The following is a 15623-nucleotide window of genomic DNA, read 5'->3' on the forward strand; positions in this document are numbered from 1 at the left end:
GTCGGGCTCCCAGTGCATGGAGCCTGCTTCTCCCTCTGCCTATGTCTCTCTCTCTCTCTCTCTCTGTGTGTGTGTGTGTGTGTGTGACTATCATAAATAAAAAAAAAATAAAAATATTTGATACAATTAGGAAAATTTGAACACTAGGTAGATAATTATGCCAGTAATTTAATAATGTAATAATAAAATAAAATAAATTATTGTTAAAATTTTTTTGTGATAATGCTGTGGTGAGATTTTCTTTCTTAAGTCCTTATATTTTAAAGAAATACACTGAAACATTTATGAATAAAATTATATTTGGCATTTGCTTCAAAATAGGCCAGGGCAGGCAGGCAGTGGAGTTTATAAACCAAAATCAACTATGAGTTGATTGTTATTTAAGTCAGGTGATAATTCTATCAATATCTACCTTTTCATGTTATTGAAATTTTCCATGATAAAAAGTTTTCAGAGTGTCAAAGCAATATATGTTAAAAATATAGTTGTTCCTCTGAAACTCATTTGATTAAAGGACATATCAAAATATTTTTAATTGTGATTAAAAAATGACGACGTCTCTATCAAACTCTGAAATTCTGAGCACAAAGACAAGGTTTCTTTATTCAGGATTGCATACCAGACAGCTTCTAGTTCAAGATGAAATTCCTTGTGTTTCACGTCCCCTAGCCATTTTCCTTCATTGAGATGCTCTCCCTAGGTCCTCTCTTCTTGTATACTGAGTGCTTCTCCTTCCTTACTCTGTTTACCTTACTCTGGGCCCTTCTCCTACCTCTTCTCTCTGGAAGCATCCTAGGAAACTAAAAAGTTGTTAATGCACAATAGTTAAATTCTCTCTCTTTTTCTCTCCTTATTAATTGAGGGACTGCTGTGATAATCATCTTTATCTACACGGAGTGACTGTGAAATTATTTCTTTATTTTTAAAAAAAATTTTTTTTAATTTTTTATTTATGATAGTCACACAGAGAGAGGAGAGAGAGAGAGGCAGAGACACAGGCGGAGGGAGAAGCAGGCTCCATGCACCGGGAGCCCGACGTGGGATTCGATCCCAGGACTCCAGGATTGCGCCCTGGGCCAAAGGCAGGCGCTAAACCGCGGTGCCACCCAGGGATCCCTGAAATTATTTCTTCAAAGGAAATCTTTCCCCACATTTACATCACACTCTGCGCTATAACTGTATTGCTGTATGTATTAAATGTATATTCTCAAAATCTTGGTATTTTGATATAGTAATTGACCTATAGCACTCGTATTTCAGAGTATCAGTTTGTTAGGAATGAATTATATTGTTGTTATTTAGATTTTTTAATTTATAAAGACTCATTTTGTTTACTGTTAAAATATGTATTATATTATTACTGAAAAATATGTATTATATATTAAATATATATATATTTAAATATATATTATATATTTGATGTATACTTGATGTATGTCATCAAGCAATTATCTTTAAGTAGTTATGAATTATAAAGTCATCACATAACATGTAATAAACTTATCTTCTATGCTTTAATTTTTAAAAACTCACTTTATATTATTCTCCCAATTTTATTTCCTCTTCTTCCAAAATGTAATGTATTGAGATAACTACACAAGTTTCAACTTACTAGAAAACTCTTGTATGATTTTAAAGTTAACTTTAATTATCTGTAGCAATTTTGGGACTGTGCAGAATTATTCATAACTGCCATATCAAAAGTCATCCTTATTATTTCAACAGAAATTTATGGAGTTCCAGGCAATGTGTTAGTTCCTGACAGTAAAGAGGCATCAGTTCTTTCCCCCTTTCCCTGAGTATCTCCACCAGAGTCCCATCTCTCTCCCAGGGTGTTTAGCTACTGCAACTCCCACTTCCCCTGCAGCTTCTATAGTTCAGATCAAGAAGGTGCCGTTGATTCTTTTCTATGTTTATTTAGCGCATGAAACCTTTTACTCTTTTAGAATTCATGCATCTCAGAAGTATAGCATATATTTCTGGGGAGCTATTCACTTGTTTTAGACTTGGGCAACTTTTTTTTTTTTTTTTTTTTTTGATATTGCTTCTGGAAACAAAAGTAAAATGTGTTTAAGGGAAGATCCTGAGGCCCAAATGCAAATGTATACATTAAACTATTGCTTGGTCTAAATGCAGGCAAGTGGCATCCTCGGAAAGGCTAACTGTAGACAGGACAGCCATTTTTAGAAGAGGCTAGAAACAGCATCCTAACTTTTAGGAATGGCCAACAATGCATTTGCTTCCATGATGTCATGTGTCCAATATTAGGTCACCTGATAAGTGTTGGGATACATTTTTGCTGCAGTACAAGAAGTTTCATCATATGCACCTTAGCTGATTAGTTATCAAATTCACTAGTGTAATTGAAATGTGAAATGGGAAAACAAACCTAATTCCTTTTTCCTAGAAGCAAGTTCTTTTTGAGAAATAGCACACCATTAAGCTAGTTGGTTTGGAAAAGACTCCGTAACTTTTTATTTGAGCCCTCCCAAAGACAATAGCGACATTATTCCCCCATGGTTTAGGTTCTTTCCTAGTTCCTCTTACTCTGAAATTTCTGATTTAATGCAAAAGCTATGTCACACATTTTAGTCCTGAGGGAAATTACTGTGACCTGTTTTTTTTTTTTTCACTTTCTTCAGGGAGTTTATTTTTCTCCACTTTCCCCTTCCCCCAGTTGTTGGCTATTTCTTACCAGCTACACTCCTCTAAATCCTTGTTCTGGCAGGGCATGCCAGCTGTCTACTGAGGATGCATCTAATCTTGGCCCCTGTCTGTCATTTGGCCTTTTTAAAATGGTCCCAGTTAAACATGTTGTGTAATAAAAATAAATAGGTTTGCCTCCCTGAGTGCTATGACTCACCCTCATTAAAGCCACTGCTGCCTTAAACGACACTGATTTTACCTTTCTCTTCAGAGTAGAAAAGCTAACACATGTGTACTTTTTAACAGAATTAGGTACAGAAGATTCTCGTGTTTTAGTTAATCCACATTTATGGATCACATACTATATACATGGAGCAGGAACATGCAAAAAAAAATTACATAAGGGGGAAAAAATCCACCAACTATTTCATCCCAGTGTATTTAGATTTAATATCAACAACCTGAAATCCACAAATCTTTCAGGAGTTGGTATCTCAGGAATTCCTTAGCTGTGCATTTTTGGCTTTCACAATCCTGAACAGAATATAAATTTTAGTTGCCTTTGCTCTTTCCTGTGGTCACATTCTCCTCCTGCCCCACCTGCATGCCTCTCACAGCTTCTGCTACTTCTCTGACAAAAAGTCCTAGGTTCTGGATACACTTCTGCAAATCCCCCCACATTATGTCCAGATTTCTGTAAATAATATATGCATTATGCTTCTTTTAAATTATAAATTATTAATAATAGCTAGAAAGTATTAAACAGCTATCTCTATTGTTTTGTTCAGAACCTGAGTAATTGATTTGTAAAAGAATGAACGTGAATCTGAGAGAGAAAAGTTCTATTAGGAATTTGACCATTTGTTTTATGTATTCCTATGATATGTTATATAGTTCATCCTAGTAAATTTTCAGATATATTATTTGTATGTTATACACGGAAGAGCCACAAAAAAAAAAAAGAAAAACAAATGCTATATTGATAAAAGTTATACTAATTAAGACACAGGTGGAACTTCTCTTTGAAGAAGCAGCTTTGAAAAATATTCATTATATTGGGGACACCTGGGTGGCTCAGTGGTTGAGCACCTCCCTTCAGCCCAGGGCTTGATCCTGGAATCCAGTCCCACATCGGGCTCCCTGCAGGGAGCTTGCTTGTCCCTCTGCCTGTGTCTCTGCCTCTCTCTGTGTCTCTCATGAATAAATAAATAAAATCTTTTAAAAATAATAAATAAATAAAAATATTCATTATAAGCAAAATCAAACTTTTAGTAGTTTTTTTCCTAGTATTCAAGGACGTATTTCTATCTTAAAACCATGAATCGCTGGGTCTATATGGGCAAATCATTTGTGTAAGTAGTATGCAGTAATCCCAGACAGTCATCTGCCAGTCATTACACATCAAGGCCATTTGATATAGACAGTCAGTCCTTTCTAAAAGGAGAGCAGAGAGGCTGATTAAAGTTTGCATCAATGGCCAAGTTCACACACTTAGAGGGCAAAATTATAGAGCTTTACATATGTGCATCAGAGAATAAATAAATAAATAAATGAAATCCTAAATTTTAGCTTTACATGTTAAAAGTTAGGATTCTTTAACAGAAACTTTCTCTGTGGGTCAGTGATTCTCTGGTACATTTTTTTTTTTTTTTTGGCTCTTAAAGCACTGTTTCTTTAAAATAGAAAATTAAAACATAATTCAAAATAGAAGGTTAAAATTCAAGGTGAGAGGCACATGGGTGGCTCAGTCAGTTAAGTGCCTGCCTTCTGCTCAGGTCATGATCCTGGGGTCCTGGGCATGGAGCCCAGCATCCCATCAGGCTTCCAGCTCAGGGGGGAATCTGCTTCTCCTTCTGCCCCTCCTCCTTCTCATGCTCTAAAAAGCTCTCTCTCTCTCTCTAAAATAAATAAATAAGGGGCCCCTGGGTCATTCAGTGGTTGAGCATCTGCCTTTGGCTCAGGTTCTGATCCCAGGATCCTGGGATCGAGTCCGGCGTCAGGCTCCTCACAGGGAGCCTGCTTCTCCCTTGGCTTATGTCTCTGTGCCTCTCATGAATAAATAAATAAAATCTTTAAAAATAAATAAATAAATACAATCTTTTTTTTTTTTTTAATAAATACAATCTTTAAAAAAATAAAAATAAAATAAGATTCAAGTGAGCTATTATCACCTATTTTGCATAAAAATAGTTATCTCACCAGGAAGAGAGTTGATCCTGACTCTAAGTAGTTTCTCAAACCGTTTCCCCAGGATCTCTGGAAAACTTAAAAGGAGATAGGACAGACAATCTCAAAGTCGAAATTTCCACAATAATATTTCAAGTTTGTGTTTTTATCTTGATGACAATCTTTTGTTATCAAAAATTACCAGTTATAAACTTCTTTTTTGTGTATACATTTTAAATAAAAAGATGTTTCCATAGGTTTGGAGGTCTGCAAGAAGTTTATTTTCTTACCATGATACAAGTTTGATACTTGCCTTTGTAAAGGAAATGAACACATTGGTTCCTATTATGTTAAAGGACAACAGAAACTGAATGAGAACAAAGGCACAGGACAAGAACTATCAAAGGAAAATTGCACTAGAAAAAGTTAAGCTAAGAAGGTTGTATTTAAGGCTATTATAAGGTATTGTAAGGGATCCCTATTGACAGGGATCATGACTCTTGCAATAAAGTAGCGAAATAGGACTCAGTTTAGGGGGAACTAGAGGGGAGCATTATCAGGCACTGGAGTGGGCTAGTGGGAAATCTTTTTTCTTTTTTTAAGTCTGGACAGAAGAAAGAGTAACAGGAAAGTCCTTTGAGCAGATTTTAGAATGAAGTAAGGAAACAAGTCATGCTAATATGTGAAGAAGAGCATTTCAAGCTGAGACAATAGCAAATGCAAAGGTCCTGCGACAGGAGCATATTTGGCATGTGTCAAAACATTGAGAGGGCCAGTGTAACCGGAACAGAGGGAGGAATAAGAAGACTAGAAGGAAATGAACTAAGAAAGCTAGCCAGTGGCCAAATCATATAAAATCTTGTAAAAATAATGGTAAGGACTCTGGATTTTGTTCTAAGCATGATAGAATGCCAATAGATTTCAAACAGGAAATCAATATGATACCATTTTATTTAAAGGATTTATTCTGGACTTGGGGATAGGGCTGGTGCATTAGATAGGGAAAGATGTCTGGCAATAGAAGAGTCTGAGTTTCCTCTGGAAAGACACATAAGAGTTAGCTAGGTAAATAAATTCAACTGGGTTTTAAGGAGTAGGGAATGGTATAGAAAACTGCACAAGGAGCAGCATGTGTAAAGTAGTTTGGGGATAAGGAGTGATGATAGTATCTTAACTGGGCTACTTTACCCAGCACTGTGAGGTTTCAAAGGGTGGCAAAAATGTCTGAGACCTAAAATAACTTTTTTTTTCTTTGGTTCTGTAATATAAAAAGGGAGAAATTTTAAATTAAATCAATCATGAATTAATTATTGGAAAATATAGTTAAAAAATAGAATACACACTCTACAAAAGTAGGAACTTATCTATTTTGTTGACTGAAGTATTTCAGAACTTAAAATAACTTAAAATGTAGATTTCCAAAAGGAATTATTTCCAGGGCCTGTGAGTTGTCTTTAAAAGAGTCTGTGTGGGGATCCCTGGGTGGCGCAGCGGTTTGGCGCCTGCCTTTGGCCCAGGGCGCGATCCTGGAGACCCGGGATCGAATCCCACGTCAGGCTCCTGGTGCATGGAGCCTGCTTCTCCCTCTGCCTGTGTCTCTGCCTCTCTCTCTCTCTCTCTGTGAATATCATAAATAAATAAAAATTAAAAAAAAAATAAAAAAAAATAAGAGTCTGTGTCCTGGAAACCAGCAAGTAGCTGGAGTGTATTGCATGAGCTGATGGAATGAATAGTAAGAAACCAATCTAGAGGCATCAGCAGGAGCCAGGCTGTGGAGGGCTTTGTAGTGCCATAATGAGAAGCATCAAATTCATCCTGGAGGGAATATGGAGCCATTAAAAAAATATTAGGAATGGAAGCCAGAGTCACATGTGAAAACAGGCACTCTGGTTTTCCCTCTGACAATGGATTTGATTGAGATAAGACTGTAGTAATTGACTGGAGACAAGGTAAGAAGGTGGTTGTCTCAATCTGAGGGTAAATGAAGATAGATTGACCTATAAGGTCATGCCCCTGGGAATAGGGAATAGGGAATAGTTCCTGAGAAAGGAACTGACTTAAGTCTATTAAGGAGATAATATTAGTAGGAGTTGGTAACTAGTTGTAGAACTAGAGAGATGGGAGCATTATGAATGGTTCTTAGGTAATAGCTGAGGCATTAGATGGATGGTAGTGCCTTTCCCAGAGAGGAGGAGTAATGAAGGAAATGTGTATTGAATTAATTGATTGATTGATTGATTAATGAAGAGAAGTTTCTAGTCCTTCTCCAAAATTTACCATCAATTAGACCTTGGGTAAATTACTCAAATATCATTTCCTTCCTTTGTAAAACATGGGCAGTTGTAATCTATTCAGCCTGCCTCACAGAGTTGGTTTGAAGAACAAATATAATAATATATTTTCTAATTTTGAAAAGATTTACACTTTATATAAAATATTACATAAGATATAAGGCATATTTTAAACAGGCACCTTCTTGAACTCAAAAATATTACAAAAGTTATAAAGCATATTTTAAAAAGGGATCTTCCTGGGGATCCCTGGGTGGCGCAGCAGTTTGGCGCCTGCCTTTGGCCCAGGGCGCGATCCTGGAGACCCGGGATCGAATCCCACGTCGGGCTCCCGGTGCATGGAGCCTGCTTCTCCCTCTGCCTGTGTCTCTGCCTCTCTCTCTGTCTCTCTGTGTGTGACTATCATAAATTAATAAAAATAGAAAGGGATCTTCCTGAACTCACCATAAACATATTTTTAAAAGAATATTACAAATACTGAAAAGTCAGTGTGCTTCCCTCCATCTTATCTCTAGCAGTAATCACTTTCATTCATTTTATGTTTAACATTTTGTTACTCAAAAAATAATTTTCTTTATATATGCATATACCTCCAAACAGAATATCACAAAATTTTCCTTGTTTGTGAACTTTATGCAAGTGGTATCATATAGCCTGATGCCCCTTGATTTTATCCCTTCAGTATTATGCTTTCATCATAATTATAGAAAAATTGTGTATAAAAACAAACAAACAAACAAATAAAACTAGAAACAACCCAAATGGGGGCACCTGGGTGGCTCAGTGGTGAGTGTCTATCCAGTCCCACATCGGGCTCCCTGCAAGGAGCCTGCTTCTCCCTCTGCCTGTGTTCCTGCCTCTCTCTCTCTCTGTGTCTCTCATGAATGAATAAATAAAATCTTTAAAAAAAAAACCAAATGTCTACCCACAAAGTGATAAAATTGTGATATATTCTTCCAATGGAATATTATATAAAAGGAAAAATTATAGCTAGAGTAATAGAGAATATGTATTATTACAAGAAGGTATGCAAATAAAATAAATAATGCTTTTATGAATTTTATGTAGTTAAAAATAAATAAGTTCCTGAGGAAAGTCTATCTTATTAAAACAGCACATGATAAGAATTTAAACAACACTTGCTAATAATTTAGCAATTAAAAACCAAGATGGAGATTCTTCACTGAGAGGAGTCCTAGACTGCTTTCCTTTTGAGCTTTTCCTTTTGCTTTTATGGTTTCCTACTTGGAGTTGCTCAGTTATCAACACCACTGGCTGCTAGGAATGCCTGCCTTCCTGAACTCTTAAGGCCTAACCATGTATTAAATATTTTTGTATATAGCAGGAGTTAGGAACTAGCCACTCTGTTTATTTCGTCCCATTGAGACAAAAGTCAATTTTGTTAATAGTAAAACATTACCTGACTGAAATCATGGGAGACTTAGTATTTATTTTAATAAGGGAGGCTGCTCTATTTCTCTGAGGTTTTTTTTTAAGACATCAAGAATTTTCATATGCCCTAAATTAGATTCAGAGTGGTAGAACTTATTTTTTAAGCTCTATAAATAGATCTAAGTGTTGTAGTGCTAGATAATAATTCCTATGGAATCTAGTTAATTAAAAATCTAAATGTCTGTGGCTAGGAATTATTCTATTTGATTTACATCTTTCCTTCCTGTATCCTCAGTATTTATGGAGTACCACAGTGATTACTAAAATATGCCAGTCCAAGTCAACACAGCTTTGCTTCAACCCATAGCCATTATAAAAAGGTAAAGTTGTAATTTTTGGTGAGAAGACAAAGGAGGAAGTCTTGTTTTTGCTTCAATCTCAGTACAAGCAGTATGAGCCTCATCTATGACATAACTTTCAGTTTACTAGTACTATGACACTAATTCATTTGTCACCCGTGTTATCTCTACATCTATGCATGTAGATATCTATATAATATATATATATATATAATTACCATGTATCACATTATAATTACAATTATGGTTTATTTGAATGGTTTATTTATCCTGGTATAGTTAACACTTCTATAATTTATACTGTGTCAGGCACTTTTCTGAGTGCTTTGCTGTGAAACCCTCCTGCTGCCTGTGAGGTGAGGTACTCTTATTATCTACATTTTGCAGGTGAAGAAATGGAGACCCAACGAGGTTAAGTGATAAGATCAAGGTCACACTGTTCATAAGGATTAGACCTGGGATTCAAACCCACATGTCTGGCTCCAGGTTCCATGCTCCCAAACCTTACCCTATATTACCTTTACTAAACACCTACAGGAAACGAAGCCATTTAAAACATCAGTTTAGAGAGTTAGGCTAGCAACCCAACCCAAAGAAGTTATTTTAAATTTGGTTAGTTACCTTGAAAATTAATCTGTAAAGTCTTTTTTGCCTTATTAAGAGGGTATACTTTTTCTTCCTGTTAGTACTGCTTATGAGGCTATGATCTTTTCCAGCATAAGGACCACTCTTAACTATTTCTACTCTCCTGAGCCTGATGTATTACCCACACACTCAAAACTGTTGAAGAGATAAATAAAAGAGTGACTGATACAGGTAATTTGCAAATTAAAGGAAAGGTTAGGTTAACTGGATGCTTCAGACTGAAATTTCATTCTTGGGAAACAATAAGATATTTTGGCCAGCATTATCAAAGGAATAGCCCGTATTAGTCTATTTCATTGGGTAAAAAAAAGATGATTACTGATTTAATTAGTTTGGTTTATCATTTGTGCCCTTTAGTCATAAACTATCAGAGATTATTCCTGTGATTATTTTAACAGGGCCCAAAAATTGAATTTGAAATTTGAGTACACAGCATTTTGGTGACAACTAATGTTCTCTAACCCTGCAAGCACAGAATTTTATTCAAATATGAACATTTTTATCAGATATTTCAGTTTCTTAAAAATATTACATTTAAAAATCTATTAAATTACTAATTCCTATTGAAACCCGTTTACTTATTGTGATGAGCCCTAGGTGTTGTATGTAAGTGATGAATCACTAAATTCTATACCTGAAACTATTATTACACTGTATGTTAACTAACTTGAATTTAAATAAAAACTTGGAAAAAAAAAGAAAATCAGTTTAAAAGATACAAAATTTTCAAATGAAGAAATATTTAAAACATTTGCTACTGTATACAAAAAGGCCTTAGCATTGGTGAAATATTGTCAAATTTTAATTCTCAGATTATCTTAATAGGAGAGAAATATGAGACAAGATTGGTGTGTTTCCCATGCTTATCACCTGGCACTTACAGATATAAAATACATGTAAGGGTGGTAAGTCAGACTCCTACCCCTCCAATCTCTGTATAACAAGGCGGAGCCAGTTATTACAATGGTTCTGTTCATTCGGTTAATATCACTGACCACCCATTATATAAAAGGTACTAAATGCTCTATAATAACAAACTGCATGCATATGGCATTTTTTTTTTGCATATGGCATTTTAAAGTCCTTCCAACATTCACAAGTATTATCGTGTTTTGAGTTATGAGGTACAGTAAACAGCACTGGTGTCCTAGTTATCAGATTACAAATGTGGAAACTGAGGCCCAGCAAGGTTAATTATACTACCCAAAGTCACAGCAGTGGTGGCGAATCAGGCTACAGAAGCAGTAATAGTAATTATATAAAGGAGAGAGGGAACAGAAATAGCCCATCAAAAGGTTCTGCTTCATAAAAGTCTTGATTTGAAAGCAGTGTTGAATGGCTTGGTCATACATGGAATACAGACCAAACACACTTTATCATTAAGGGCTAAGTTTCTTTTGATTAATATAGACCAAGTTCCAATAATAATACTGTTTTTGAGTATAGTTGGTATATTCTTAAATCATACTTCTCTCTCTTCTTGCTTAAACTTAATTGAAAAAATAAGCTTCAAAAAAGGCACCCTACGAATAAATAGGGTATGTAATGAGCAACCATTATACATGATTTCTTCACTCATGTGGAACTCCTATAACCCACTAATGAGTTCACCACTTGTGAGGTACTAAGGCCTTTTGTTTCAACTAGGTTAATCATATTTTATGACCAACCATTATGTCTCTTCTATTCATGTATACTACTATTTCATCGCTAGGTACAGTATTCATACTTTATGGTCCAATTTATTATTTGGCTGCATCTGAAAACCAAGTCTATATGAATATTTTATTTGATATGCAAAATACACTAAAGTTACTGTTACCTTTATAAACATATAATAAATCGTATAAAAAGGCATATTTTAGGAAAATAAGTAAATTGGATAGGAAGTTTTTAAGCTTTCCCATCCTCAATGTCAACATACTAAGCATGCAGAAATTTATTTGGCTCAATATTGATGGTAATAATGTCTGCTATTTATTGGGCATCTTCTCTGCACCGTACTCTTTATGTATATATTTATATATTCATTATTTCACCTAACTGAATCTTTAAATTCAACATAATACAATAGTTATCTTCATTTCACAACCGAGGAAAGCGACATTCGGCAAGGGTAAGTAACTTTCCCATGTCACAGAATGGCAAATTTAAGCTTTTATTCCATCCTGAACACATTATCTACTACATCATAGCTTTTCCCTACTTCTAGGCCTTCCACCCTCTCGGACCAACAAGCTGACATTCTGTCTTAATTCCTATTCCACCACCACTGCAGCTCATTTGCTTAGTTATTCATTCAACATACATTTATTGAATACCTACTACAAGCCAGGCATGGTTTTAGGAACTGAGGACACAGTTAACAAGACAAAGTCTCTGCTCTCAAGCACTTAGAGACTCAGGTCAAAGGCAGGCAACAGGACATAAATAAACAAGATAATTTCAGAAAGTGATAAGTGCTAGGGAGGATAAACAAAGTGAAGAGGTAGAGAATGTGGGGAAGGAGGGGCTGGTGGAAGTGGGGAGTGTCTATTTTAAATTGGAAGACCTTTCTGGAGAGGTGATATCTGAGCTGGGCCATGAATGATGTGAAAAGACACCAGGTGATCTGGGGCTGGGCGTTCTTAGCAGAGGGAACACCAAGTGCAAAGGCCTAAGGCAAGAATAAGTTTAGCCTGTTCAAGAAATAGCTAGAATGCCCATGTGGCTGAAATTTAGTGAGCTGAGAAGAAAGTGGTGGTATGAGATGCGGCTGAAGAAATCAACAAATGCCGGATCCTGTCGAGCTTTATAGGTCCTGGTAAAGAGTTTGGATTTATTTTAACTGCTGTGGGAGGCCACTGGAGTGTGTGGAAATGTCCCAATCTTACCACAGCCAGTTTACCTCCTGTTTACCTCTAGCCACTGTCTGTTATCTTATGGTGATGAAGCAGCTGCCTCAACTGTCATTCGCCCTCTTAGGATCTCTTCTGTTTCCTGACAAATTTCACCTTTTGATACTGACACCAGAGCCACATTAACTTGCTGCACACTTTGGATGCCTTGGAACTGCCCAGAGCCTGTTCTACCATTCACTGAAATGATCTTTATTTTCTCTGACCCAACGCCGATAATCCTAGCTAGATGTTAGAGAAACAAACATGAAGGGGGTGAAAGTGGAGATAGTTATCTTTAAAGTGTGGCAGTCACACACTGATAACACTTTAACTAAACTCTCCAAGAAATTTTCTTTTCTTTTTTAAAAGAGAGATAGAGAGAGTGATTGGGGGAGGGGCAGAGAAAGAAGGAGAGAGAATCTTAAGCTTAGGGGGGCTTGATCTCATGACCTGTGAGATCATGACCTGAGCCAAAAATCACGAGTCACTTTACCGACTAAGCTACCCAGGCACCCCAGAAATGTTCATGTTTTTAAAAGTAATTCCTATTAACCCTAGTGGGTTTTTAATCTGTAGAGTGTCATAACTTTAAAAGGGTCATAATCCTAAAATTCTGGGATTGAACCCTGCATTGGGCTCTCTCTGTTCAGCAGGGAGTCTGCTTCTCCCTCTCCTCTGCTCCTTCCCCCTGGTGTGCTCTCTTTCTCTCAAAAAAATAATAATAAGATTTTTAAAAAAGAAAAGAAGGCATATAACAGTGATGAAGTCTGACATACACTATTTTAACTGAGTGAACGAAGTCATCATCATTAAAGGGACAAATTGAAATTGCATGCCTGGTAAGATGCAGTGAGGAAGTACAGCCCCTCTTCTGTGATATTCCTGCAGAAAATGAGTAACTTGAATCAAATAATGAGAATTCATCGGACGCTCAAATTGAGGAACAGTTAACAAAATAACTGGTCTATAATTTTTTTATAGTGTCAAAGTCAAGAAGAACCATTCCTGAATGAAGAGCACCAAAAAGACTAGATGGCAACATGTGGTTTTCTGAACTGGTTGTGTTTTCTGTAAAGAGTTTTATCAAGACCATGAGAAAACTTGAATGGAGTTTGAAACTTACATGACAGTAATGTATCAATGTCGATTTTTAAATTTTGAGATTGTATTATGGTTATGTTCGAAAATGTTTTTATTTGTAGGAGACACACAGTAAAGAATTCACAAGGGGTGTCATATTAGCAGTGTACTCTCAAGTGGTTTAGGGAAAAATGTGTTTTTTTGTTGTTGTTGCATACTTGTGCTTTTTTGTAAGTGGGAGATTGTTCCAAATTATATTTTTAAAAATAACACAAGGCTTAGTACACATTCAGATTGTTTATTTATTTTACCTCATGTATTTTATTCACAAACCTTCCAATTTTGAATATTATATTTCACCACTTCCCTAGAATAATCACGTGTTTTAGTTCCAGAGCTCGTCAAGCCTTTTCTCATCCTTTTACAGGAATACCAATACCTCTTTCTCCTCTGTTTCCTAAAAAAATCTTTCCTTATTCTCTATGACCCATTAGTCTCTGGGTATTGTCTGTAATATAGTATTTGTCACAAAGGAAAGACCTGTAATACACTCATCTTCCCATTCCTGGACTTGTCACAATCCCTAGAACATAAGAGAGGCTCAATGCATTATGTTGAATGAGTGAACACTAAATTAATGGATAAAGTGTTGGAACTGTTTGTTAATATTGTGTTTCGAAAGGATTTCTGTTGTAACTCTTAATCCTATATATAACAGAAAGTTGCAGACATATGATATCTTGGGGGGCTTGTAGTGGTTTTATTATATATATATTTCATTATATATATTTTTATATATTCAAATTTATATATATATATATATATTTCATTATATGCCCCTTCAAATCATTTTTTTTGGAGTAGAATGGAAATAAAGGAAAAGAGAGAGAAGAGAGAACACAGAGGGAGAGAGGGAGGGAAGAGAAAAGGGAGAGAGGGATTAGAAGGGAGAGGAATAATTTTGATTTGGGGAGATCAATGAGTTGGTGAGAGACTTGTCATCCCTCATATCTGGTCAGCACAGCTACTTGGCACAGCAGACAGCCCACTTACTTTAGGGTAGACAAACCTGCAGGTGACCTGCAACTCTGCCATTTTTCAATTATGTCATCTTGGACAAGTTAGTTAACTTTGATGATTCTCAGATACTTCATTTTTTTAAATGAAAATAATACTGTGAACTCCATAGGTTCATTGTGATGTTGAGAGGGAACAATTTAAATAAAGAGCTTAGTACTATGCTTGGAGTATTAGAAGTCTTTAGAAGGCAGTAGCTCTTATCTTTATTATCCCTAAGATTTTGATGCTCTGTACTCTCTGATAAACTATCACCTTGTTGTACTTTATCAATAAGTTAAAAAACACTAGAATAAATGTTTGAAAGTATGAAGCAGCAAAATCCTACTTCTGAAAAACCTAATGGTTTTACGTTTTTATCTATAAAAGTGTCATGTTTATGATTACAGGTTTTACTTTCAATATGGTTATGTTCCAAGTCAGATATATTTCCAAGTTAGTTGTGTATGAGAATAGACAATTGGACATTTTGCACATGTAAAGCATCTTCTTTGGTTTTGACAAGATGAGAGGTATATTGTGCTTAGTTCTTAAGATCATTTTCTTACTTTCCAGACAAAAGGTTTTTTGCTATGAATCTGTCAGTCTTAAATCTCATGGGATATGCTCTCTTCAACCCTCCACTCTCTTGTTTTTTGAGTAAATAATTATACGATGTTTTCCTCCTAATGCATACATTGCTCTAAATCAAAGCTCTCTACAAGAAAAATTTACATGGAAATGAATCACATATTATTAATGGTGTTTTGAAATAATAAACAGCAGCTATAATGGCTTTTAGGCAAGTCAAACTAAAAAAATAAAATAAAATAAAGTAGAGGTTACTGAGGTCAGGCTGATGTCATTTTTCACATCACTTCTCTTAGAGTTAGAAAATCCATGAAGAATAACAATAAAATCTCCCAAACTGGAGGCAATGAAAGATTTCAAAGAGTAAGCCCAAGATATCACACGTCTAGCTTTAAGGTCATGGAGAGTGAGAAACCTAAGCATACAGATCCATTCAGAGTCCGTATTTGTCTGTAACCCCCAGTATTACATGTGAATTTCTATGGTGTTGAGGTCCACATTCCTCACATGAATCGCGG

The 15623-nt window shown here is 35.7% G+C and overlaps 2 long non-coding RNA genes across 4 annotated transcripts in view; both read left to right on the forward strand.

Moving 5' to 3' along the window:
• The window catches only part of LOC111098836, a 34615-nt gene extending 33599 nt beyond the window's left edge, over nt 1-1016 (forward strand). For both annotated transcript variants that reach the window (XR_005369746.1, XR_005369745.1), the window contains exon 7: nt 960-1016. This is a non-coding gene — a long non-coding RNA (uncharacterized LOC111098836). The remainder of the gene's footprint in view (nt 1-959) is intronic.
• Nucleotides 1017-13133: 12117 nt separating this feature from the next.
• LOC111098838 overlaps nt 13134-15623 on the forward strand; it is a 43520-nt gene continuing 41030 nt past the window's right edge. For both annotated transcript variants that reach the window (XR_005369748.1, XR_005369747.1), the window contains exon 1: nt 13134-13507. This is a non-coding gene — a long non-coding RNA (uncharacterized LOC111098838). The remainder of the gene's footprint in view (nt 13508-15623) is intronic.

This window comes from Canis lupus, chromosome 14, assembly GCF_011100685.1.
Source record: "Canis lupus familiaris isolate Mischka breed German Shepherd chromosome 14, alternate assembly UU_Cfam_GSD_1.0, whole genome shotgun sequence".
Lineage (NCBI taxonomy): Eukaryota > Metazoa > Chordata > Mammalia > Carnivora > Canidae > Canis > Canis lupus.